The following is a 10,908-nucleotide window of genomic DNA, read 5'->3' as shown; positions in this document are numbered from 1 at the left end:
GTTGACAACAACTTGAACCTCTGTTACTTTGAGGGCAATTGTCCCATTGCAATCAGTAACGCCAAAACAGGAGACAACATTACCGCACCAGAAGACAATCTAAAAGTCTGTAATTGTATCACATACAAACACTTTTAATTTGAAGATGAAGGTGATCCACAAGCCACACAGACATAATCAAGAACAGATCAAATTAAACAAATATAATTTGTCAACAAAGATTTTCGTTCTGCACCCAAGAATACCCACATAGATATCTGAGGGGATTTAAAGCTCCTTTACATTTATCAATTATTTTACTGATGGGTGCTTCCCCGTCAGCTTATTATCCATCCACATACTGAGAAATCTTACCACTGACACTTCCTCGAGACATTAATCCTATAAGTTAAAATCAAGCGCAAGTCTATTAATGCTGTTTGTAAACCACGTAGGGTGTTTTAACGACTGAAAGCTTGCAATCCTCATCAATCTGCCAACTGTTTTATCTATTAATTGTAAATTGCAGTTAATACCTCTAATCCATAAAGCTAAGTCATCTGTATATTGTGATTTACCCAGGGAATCCCATTTTCCCATCTCAGAGAAAATATCATTAATCATAATATTAAATAATGAAGGGCTACAAATACTGCCTTGTGGGATTCCATTCTCTATCTCATAGACACAAACATGCCAACCGTTACTTGGACAGTCTATACAAAACAAAAACTCAGAAAAATTATACAATGTCCCCCTTACTCCTAATTTAATCAAAAGACCTTTCTTCCATATCATTTCCCTTTTCAGTCTCAAGAAATATTGCTATTACAACATCTTTATTTAATTGTGCTTTCCGAATATCATCTTCCAAACCTAAAATTGAATCTAATGTCATTTCACACTTCCAAAATCCACTCCAATAAAACACTTTATCACCACTCTTTCCAAAATATAACTCAAGCGCTTGATTACTATACATTCCATAAGGTTACATAAATGAGACTTTTACGATATAGGCCCTTAACTAGAAGGATCAAATGGGGATCTGCCAGGTTTTCAGGCACTACTATTTCCATTTTCCATGAGGAACGTAGATGCACAATTCAAATATTTAATATTTTACAAATGCAAATTATATACAATTACAATTTCAAATATCACTCTTTCCTGGAGACAGCAGACCTGCATTATTAATACACTTCTTAAATTCATACAAAGAAATCTCTCCATCAGTGATACTATCATTGCTGCAGCTGACTTCCAGCACATCAGAGTATTCACTGAAAAACATATCCCTACATTGTTTAATTTCTTCACTTAAATTATCCTGATTATGAATCTCAGCAAATGACCCAGCCAGTAACACAACCTTCCATGTTTCAGTAACAATCATTTTGCCCTCAATAATCAACACTGGAATATTATGATCCCCACAAATCCCATTTTCTAAATCATATCCCAAACAATTCCAAGTTTGATATCCCTTCATATAACCTCCAATAAATCACCTACTTCCTCACCACGGCCTTTGCCCTTTTATTGTTAATAATGTAACTCGGAGACTGATGCACCATCACATAAAAACTCACATTTCTCCCAATTTGCTTCCTGTCCCGTTATAAATCCAAATCCAAACTCATAAAGACAGGAAGGCTGACTGACGTTCACATAAACTAATCACCCTCTGAGTTCCCACTTGAGCGACAGGCACTGCAGCCAATGACAGCAGGGGTCAGTGTTAAGTCTGAGCTACGATAGGCTGAAGGAAATCGGCCCATGACCAGCCCCTCCTCTTCCGCTCCATCGCCATGGCGGAGATCAGCGAGTCGCTTCTGTCGGTGTCGCCGGCCTCGGCGCCCACAAGGACGGGTGTGATTCCCCTTCGCGCCTCGGTGGGTCTGTTTCGGTGCCGTCTGTGGTGGCTGACGAAACATGCTTTGACAGGGAGCGAGCGAGGTCCAATGACTACAACTCCCAGAAGGCCCCACTGATGACGTTGTGGTGTTGTTTCGGGGTAAGGGATAAAAGCAAAATGGAGGAAAATGTAATGCATTACGTTTTCTGGACTGTGTCGTGCCTTCAATAAACAATTAAACTAAAAGAGAGATTCCAGCGAGAAATAGAGAGAAAACAGAACAATACAACACAGTACAGGCCCTTCGGCCCACAATGTTGTGCCGACCCTTAAACTCTGCCTCCCTAAGCTTAAATTCCTCCATATATCTGTCTAGTAGGCACTTAAACTTCACCTGTGTATCTGCCTCCACCAGTGACTCGGGCAGTGCATTCCACGCACCAACCACTCTCTGAGTATAAAATCTTCCTCTAATATCCCCCTTGAACTTCCCTCCCCTTACCTTAAAGCCATGTCCTCTTGTATTGAGCAGTGGTGCCCTGGGGAAGAGGCGCTGGCTGTCCACTCTGTCTATTCCCCTTAATATCAACTATACCTCTATCATTTCTCCTCTCATCCTCCTTCTCTCCAGAGAGTAAAGCCTTAGCTCCCTTAATCTCTGATCATAATCCATACTCTCTAAACCAGGCAGCATTCTGGTAAATCTCCTCTGTACCCTTTCCAGTGCTTCCACAACCTTCTTATAGTGAGGTGACCAGAACTGGACAGAGTACTCCCTGTGGCCCAACCAGAGTTTTACAGAACTGCATCATTACATCGCGACTTTTAAACTCAATCCCTCGAGTTATGAAAGCTAACACCGCATAAGCTTTCTTAACTACTTTGTCTACCTGTGATGCAACTTTCAGGGATCTGTGTACATGTAGCCCCAGATCCCTCTGCTCCTCTGCACTGCGAAGTATCCTGCCATTTACTTTGTACTCTGCCTTGGAGTTTGTCCTTCCAAAGTGTACCACCTCACACTTCTCTGGGTTGAACTCCATCTGCCAATTCTCAGCCCACTCCACTCCTGCATCCTATCAATGTCTCTCTGCAATCTTTGACAATCCTCTTCATTATCCACAACACCACCAATCTTTGTGTCTTCTACAAACTTGCCAACCCATTCTTCTACCCCCACATCCAGGTCGTTAATAAAAATCACAAAAAGTAGGGGTCCCAGAACTGACCCTTGTGGGATACCACTAGTCACAACCCTCCAATCCAAATGTACTCCCTCCACCAGAACTCTCTGCTTTCTGCAGGCAAGCCAATTCTGAATCCACCTGGTCAAACATTCCTGGTTCCCATGCCTTCTGACTTTATGAATAAGCCTACTGCGTGTAACTTTATCAAATGCATTACTAAAATCCATGTAGATCACATCCACTGTACTACCCTCATCTATATGCCTGGTCACCTCTTAAAAGAACTCCATCAGGCTTTTTAGACACGATCTGTCCTTCAGAAAGCCGTACTGACTGTCACTGATCAGACCATGATTCTTTAAATGCCAATAAATCCTATCTTTCTGAATCTTTTCCAACAGCTTTCCCACCACAGATGTAAGGCTCAATGGTCTATAATTATCGGGACTATCCCTACTACCCTTTTTGAACAAGGGGACAACATTCGCCTCCCTCCAATACTCCGGTACCATTCCCGTGGACAATGAGGAGATAATGATCTTCGCCAGAGGCTCAGCAATCTATTTCCTTGCCTCGGATGCAGAACTGGGAAGCGCAGATGGAGTTCAACACAGATGAAGAGGTTCATTTCTGCAGGTCAAATTTGAACAAAGAATATAATATTAATGGTAAGACTCTTGGCAGTGTGGAGGGTCAGAGAGATCTTGTGGTCCATGTCCATACGACACTCAAAGCTGCTGTGGAGGTTGGCAGTGTTGTTAGGAAGGGGTCTGGTGTGATGGCCTTCATCAACCGTGGGATTGAGTTCAAGAGCTGTGAGGTGATGTTGAAGCGATATTTCTCCTAACCTGTACATAAGTAATTGTACCCCAACACGGCAGGGCTGTGGGCATAGTTGGACCCCGCTTGGGAGTCCTGTGTTCAGTTCTGGTGGCCTCACTAAAGGAAGGATGTGGATACTATAGAGAGTGTAGAGTAGATTTACAAGGATGTTGCTCTTGGATTGGAGAGCATGCTTTATGAGAATAGATTGAGTGAACTTAGCCTTTCCTTCTTGGAGCGACGGAGGATGAGAGGTGACCTGATAGGTGTAAGATGGTGAGAGGCTTTGACCATGTGGATAGCCAGAGGCATTTTCCAAGGCTTGAAGTGCCTAACACGTGGGGACGTAGTTTTAGCTGCTTAGAAGTCGGTACTGAGGGAATGTCAGGGGTAAGTTTCTTACACACAGAGTGGTGGGTGCGTGGAATGCACTGCCGGCAGCGATGGTGGAGGTGGATACAACAGGATATTTTAATAGACTCTTAGAAAGCGTCATGGAGGTTAGAAACTCAGAGGGCTATATGATCGGGAAATCCTAGGCAGTCTCTAGAGTAGGTTACATGGTCGGTACAACATTGTGGGCTGAAGAGCCTGTAATGTGCTGTAGATTTCTGTGTTCTGTGTCAAAGACAGGCAGAGGGATTAGTTTAAATGGACAGGAGGACAGCATGAAAAGGTTGGGCCGAAAGGCCTGTGTTAGTGCCGTAAGTGACGGGTTCTGTCCCAACCATCGACTCTAATCCCCTCAGCAGATGCTGCCTGACATGATAACGTTCTTGAAAAGTTGCATTCAGTTCCGCTTAGCATTCTGTACAAAGGATGTTTTGTGCTGGAAGAGTGCAGAGGAGATTCACCATGATTGAGGGGGCTTCTGTTCATAAGTCCATAAGGCATAGGAACAGCATTAGGCCATTCAGCCCATTGAGTCAGCCACCTTTCCATCACGGCTGATCCCAGATCGCACTCAATTCCAGATATCTGACCTCCCCCCATATCCATTGATGCCCTGACCGATCAGGAAACGATCAACTTCCGCCTTGAATATACCCACACACTCGGCCTCCACCGCAGTCTGTGGCAGAGCACTCAACAGATCCAATACACTTTGGCTAATAAAAAAAATAAGCTGCTTACCTCCGTTTGAAAAGGTGGCCCCTCAACTTTGTGGCTGTGCCCCACCACAGGAAATACCTTCTCCACATCCACCTTATCCAGTCCTTTCAACATTCGGTAGGTTTCAATGAGATGCCCCGCATTTTTCTGAGTTCCAGTGAGCACAGGGTCAAAGCTGCCAAGTGCTCCTCATATTTTAACCCCTTCATTCCCGAAATCATCTTTCTGAACTTCCTCTGGACTCTCTCCAATGACAACACATCCTGTCTGAGATGTGGGGCCCAACACTGTTGACAATACTCCAAGTGTGGCCTGACTAGAGTCTTATAAAGCCTCAGCATTATCTTGTTGCTGTTATATTCATGGGGTGAGATTGGACTGTGTTGATCTACAGGGGGATCTTGGAATCCGAGATCATAACTCCCAGATAGTGGTTCCATTGTCAGGCAGTTATGTTGCAGTTGTATAAATCTCTAGTTTATCCACATCTGGAGAATTGCATTTGAAGACAGGAATAATGCGGAGGTTTTGGATGGTGAGTGGAAGAGGCTTAACAGGATGCTGCCTGAATAAAGAGACACCGGACAATCTCGGGGAATTTTCTCCGGAGTGGCAGAGGCTGAGGGAGATCTGACAGACGTTTACAGGAATGTGAGAGACACAGACAGAGTGGAGAGCTGGGATTTTTTCTCTAAGGTGGAAATGTCCAATGCCAGGACAAAGGGGGAACACATCCTCATTGGTCCTTTTTGCACTATTGAAGTATTTTGTGATTTAGTGTAATTTTGTTTTTTCTCTGCATAGCTGCTGTTGGAAAAAAAAACAATTAGAAAAGACAATGATGTTAAAAACTTGACTCAGAATGTTTAAAGAAGATTTGCGGTTCAAGTTTTGTTTTTCATTCCCAGAGTGGTGGGTGTCTGGAGTGAATATCGGGTGGTGGTGGAGGCAGATGTGATAGAGGCTATTGGATACCACGTGGATGAGAGGAGAATGGAGGGATGTGTTCCTTGTGTTGGCAGAAGGGATTGGTTTAGTAAGGCATGAAGTGACCAGTTCAATTGGTTCAGAACAACACAGTGAGCAGAAGGGCCTGTTCAAGGACAAGTACAGCAAGCAGAGCAGGTAAACTGGATAAAGTGATCCCACTCAGAGAACAGACTGTGACGTCAGTGGATATATGCCAGCATCACAGTTCTCTCACCAAAGATACTTCACTGCTGGATAAAATGAAGTTTGTGAAGTTTATAACCAATCGGGTGAATTGTACTGATCAGGCATCTCATCCTACTGAGGAAATTAAAATTATTGTGAAAGCTGCAGAAAGGTATCTTGGTGTAATTGGTGTTATGTGGGAAGCTGTAAATGAAGCTCTGAGTTGTGGGGGTTTCTGCATCCCAGTCTACTTGTGAAGATATGTAATGGGATTGAAATATTGAAGTGAAATGCAAGAAGCCTGATTTTACATGGTCAACACTTTCAGCAGTTTATTTCTGATTTGTCAGATTCTTCCGATGTTATATCTGTTCAGGAAACCTGCACATTTTAAGTTTTATTCCTGTGCAGGATTATATTGTCGTTTGGCTTGACAGGTCAGTTGGTAGAGGGGTGGTGTTGTCAGTTTTATAAGGAAAGGGGCAGAGTATAGTGTTGCGAATGGGAATAAAATGCATCATGAACTTGTCGAAAATCTTGATTCAACAGGTATGTGTGTAATTTTCTTTTGAAAAATATTAGCTTTCTGAATCGTATTTGGAGGTTTGGCCATCCACTTTTCTCATGGAAAATGGTTGTAGTAGTTCCCATTCTAAAACCTGGATCTCCCCGTCTGATCCTCCTTGTAGGCCAATATCATTAAAGTCTCATTTATGTAAACTTGTAGAATGTATGGTAATTTAATGTTTGAATTATATTTTCGATAAAAGAGGTAAATTCACGTTTTATCAGAGGAGAATTTGGAACGGTAGAATAAGACCATAAGACAAAGGAGCAGAAGTCGGTCATTCAGCCCATCGACTCTGTTCTGCCAATTCATCATGAGCTGATCCATTCTCCCATTTAGTCCCACTCCCCCACCTTCTCACCATAACCGTTGATACCCTGGCTACTCAGATACCTAGCAATCTCTGCCTTAAATAACATTGGAATCAGTTTGGGTTTGGAAGATCATAATAGGAAAGTACAGTTAAATAAAGATGTTGTAATAGCAATATTTTTGATATTGAAAAGGCAAATGATATTTATTGAAGGATGGACTTTTGATTAATTTTTGGAAATGCAAATGAGAGGGCTATTGTACAATTTTTTCTGATTGTTTCTATTTGTACGTCTTGTAAAGGTCTGGATGGGCAAGTATGACATTGAATTCATGTTTATATTTGGAAGATGGTATTAGTAAAGCCAGTTAAATATAGATGTTGTAACAGCAGTATTTTTACTATTCAAAAGGCAGATGGTATTTCTGTAAGGAAAGAATTTTTATGAAATTGTGGAAATGGGGATGGAGGGGCTATTATCTAACTTTGAGTTGTTTTAATTGAACGTTTTGTGTCAGGTATGGGTGGGAAAGTTATATTCAGGTTGTTATGAGATAGAGACTGGGATCCCACAGGCAGTATTTATTATTTTATATTGTTATGAATCCCGTAACTGGAGAACTTACCAGCAGAGATAGAGAGGTCCGTTGAAGTCTGATGTCACTATTTTCAAACGTTTTACTCGTAAAGGGACACAAAAGTAGGGTTAATACATACATTTAGATAGTGCACATTGTCAACATTCAATCTAAAGCGCGGGTATTGTAATCATCATCATTAAGAAGTGAGCTCTGCTGGTGTCTGGGGGTTAATAGATTGTCCGTTGGAAATATAAAAGTCACTCTGAAAGTCTGCAGGCCGCAGCCCTTTGAAAATCGCTGGGTTTTGCGTGGGACGACCGAGAGAGAGAGATTGGGCGGGGGAGAAGAGAAAGAACTTGCCGAGTCTTGATGAATCTTCCGTGAAATCGGGGAAGCGTTGGTTCCCTCTCCCCGATGTTAGTTAAAAGCGGTTTCCTGTGATTCCAGCCACAAATTCCAATCCCGGAATCTAACGCACGTGGCTTCCTTCAGAATGGCATCCCGCTACTGCGGGATCGCTCTCTCGTGTCTTCTGGGTGCGTCTAAGGGGCTGTCCCCCTGAGACTCTCCTTTATACTTCCTCACGGGGACGCAGGTGTCAATCAGGTTGGGATGATGCAATCTCTCTCTCAACCAGCCCACCTTGCCCGAGGGCTTGTCACGTGGTCTCCATGAGACAATAGTTGCTGGCATCTTATTCTGTATCCCTGGTGGGACGTGCAATTTTTCACGTTTCTCTCTCTCTCACTTCCTGGGTCTACTGACCCCCCCCCCCCTCCTCAACGGGTGCTCTTGCGATTCTCACAAAGGAGGGGGCTGGGATCATAACAATATTATAATTAATAATATTTTTCTCTGAGACAGGTTTTTCATTGTGTAAATCTCTATGTGCAGATGATGGAGGTTTATGGATTAGAGGTAGAAATTTCACTTTTACTGTATATAGGACGCTTTAGCAATTAGTAAGGTCGAACAGTCGGCGACTAGATGGGATTTAAGCTTTCAGTAGCAAAAACACAAGTTATGTGCTCTACAAACAGGATTAATGGACCTGCACTTGATTGGAAATGATCTGGTCAAACTCCTTAAAAGGTGTCAATGGTGAGATTTCCAGGCATGTGGACGGATAATAAGCTGACATTGAAGCACCGGATCAGAAAATAATTGATAAATGTAAAGAAACATTAAATACTCTTCGTTATCCCTGTGAGTATTCTTGGGTGTGACATGAAAATATTTGATGACCAATCTCGTTTGTTTAATTGGATCTGTTCTTGATTATGTTTGTGGTTTATAGATCACCTTCCTCTTCAACTTTATGATGTTTGGTGTGATACATTTTGTGCTTTAAGATTGTGTTGTGGTTAAGTCAGGTCGTCCCCTGTTTCGGCTTTACTGGTTGAAATGGGACAATTGCCCTTCCAGGGACAGAGGTGGAAGTTGACGTTAACAAATTGGATTGAACATCCTGTGCTAAAGGGTGGTGGGGAACATCACAAGAAGAATGCTGTTATTTCTGGGTGGCTGGGTTCTTATCACGCTGGGAATATGGGTGTATTAGATGATACAATATGTCCCACTGTAGCTTTCTCGGTAACCCCACTTTGTTGTTTTTTCAAATGACTGCAGTTAATTTTAGGTTACACAATTGGATTCCATTCTGCCTGAGCGTCTGTTGGTTCACGAGTATATTAATGAAAGTTATTATCATACGGTCAGCACTTTTTACAGATGGATTAAAACGTAATATAACTGGGAATGTTGGTGTCTCTGTTCTCATTTTTTGTGTGTGCCTGAGTTGCAGGCAATGATAAAGAAATCACTTACCAGCCATTTGTGGGTATATGGAGCAGAATTCTTTGCTTTGATTTTAGGGTTACAGTGTGTGGAGGAAATTGGTCCTTGCAAACTTGTAATTTGTTCAGATTCTCTTTCGGTTTTGATGAGCCTTAAAATAGGACATTCTAGCAGTAGGTCAGATTGACTGTTGGAAACTCATCAAGCATTATTTCATATACAAAGTTCGGTTCATATGTCTGCACCTTATGGGCCCTGCACATCGCACTGTTGAGGGAAATGATGGAGTTGACTGTTTAGCAACAAAACCTGTTAGAAGTTCAACTGAGGATATAGACATTCCACTTCGCAAATCAGAAGCTAAGGGGATGGGAGGGTTAAGAATTCAGGACTTATGGCAAGATCCGCAGTAAAATTGACATAAGGACTGACGCCTTTACAGAATACATAAACAAGTTGGGTTTTTGGAAGAAGGGCTTAAAACAGGAAGGGAAGGAATGATATTGACACGACTTAAAAATGCCAACACTATGCTTAATTATGCCTTGTATCTAATTAGAAAACTTCATTCTGTGTCACAGGACCAGAGAACACTACAGCACAGAACAGGTCCTTCAGCCCTCCATGTTGTACCGACCCATATAATCCTTAAAAGAAGTACTAAACCCACAGTACCCCATAACCCTCTAATTTTCTTTCATCCATGTGCCTGTCCAAGAGGTTCTTAAATACCCCTAATGTTTTAGCCTCCACCACCAACCATGGCAAGTCATTCCAGGCACTCACAACCCTCTGTGTAAAAAAACTTACCCCTGATGTCTCCCCTAAACTTCCATCCCTTAATTTTGTACCTATGTCCTCTGGTGTTTGTTATTGGTGCCCTGGGGAACAGGTACTGACTATCCACCCTATCTATGCCTCTCATAATCTTCTAGACCTCTATCAAGTCCCCTCTCATTCCTCTACGTTTCAAAGAAAAAGGTCCCAGCTCTGCTAACCTTGCTTCATATGACTGTCGTGTACATTTTGTCATTATGAATCTTTTAAGTGTGAAGCAGATAGAGGTGAAAAAAATCAAATGCATTCAGTACCATCTTGGAGGGGTTGATAGTTTTCAGATAAAAACTTTATTAAGTTAAAGGACTGGCATTAAATTAATTCACTGTATTGAACAGGTAAAGGCATATTAGAATGGAAACATCCCAATTGTTTCGGGACGTTACTCTGGGGATGACGGCTTAACAGAGGTGGCTGACGGATGTGGGAATACCAGGAGAGACATGTCCCACCAAAGAAGTTCTCCAATGGCGGTGGTGGGAATCCATGGCTGACAAGGGAAGTTAACGACTGTGTTAACTCTAAGGAAATGACATATAGGTAGCAAAGTTCAGTGGGATGTTGGATTATTGGGATGGTCTTAAAATCCAACAAAAGGCAATGAAAAAAACCATAAGAATGGTCAAGATGAAATATGAGGGCAAACTGGCCAATAATATAAATCAGGATACTAAAAGTTTAGTTTTTAGTTACATGAA

General features: G+C 42.1%; 1 long non-coding RNA gene across 2 annotated transcripts in view; it reads left to right on the top strand.

Moving 5' to 3' along the window:
• Positions 1-1,332: 1,332 nt before the first annotated feature.
• LOC132385776 (uncharacterized) overlaps positions 1,333-10,908 on the top strand; it is a 369,445-nt gene continuing 359,869 nt past the window's right edge. Inside the window, exons 1-3 of one of the 2 annotated variants that reach the window (XR_009509274.1) lie at positions 1,333-1,996; positions 3,426-3,692; positions 8,617-8,893. This is a non-coding gene — a long non-coding RNA (uncharacterized LOC132385776). Of the gene's footprint in view, positions 1,997-3,425; positions 3,693-8,616; positions 8,894-10,908 lie in introns of those variants that run through there. The other variant, XR_009509275.1, reaches the window with a different exon arrangement.

Source organism: Hypanus sabinus (assembly GCF_030144855.1).
Source record: "Hypanus sabinus isolate sHypSab1 chromosome X2 unlocalized genomic scaffold, sHypSab1.hap1 SUPER_X2_unloc_2, whole genome shotgun sequence".
Lineage (NCBI taxonomy): Eukaryota > Metazoa > Chordata > Chondrichthyes > Myliobatiformes > Dasyatidae > Hypanus > Hypanus sabinus.
This window is presented reverse-complemented; position numbering and strand designations above follow the sequence as displayed.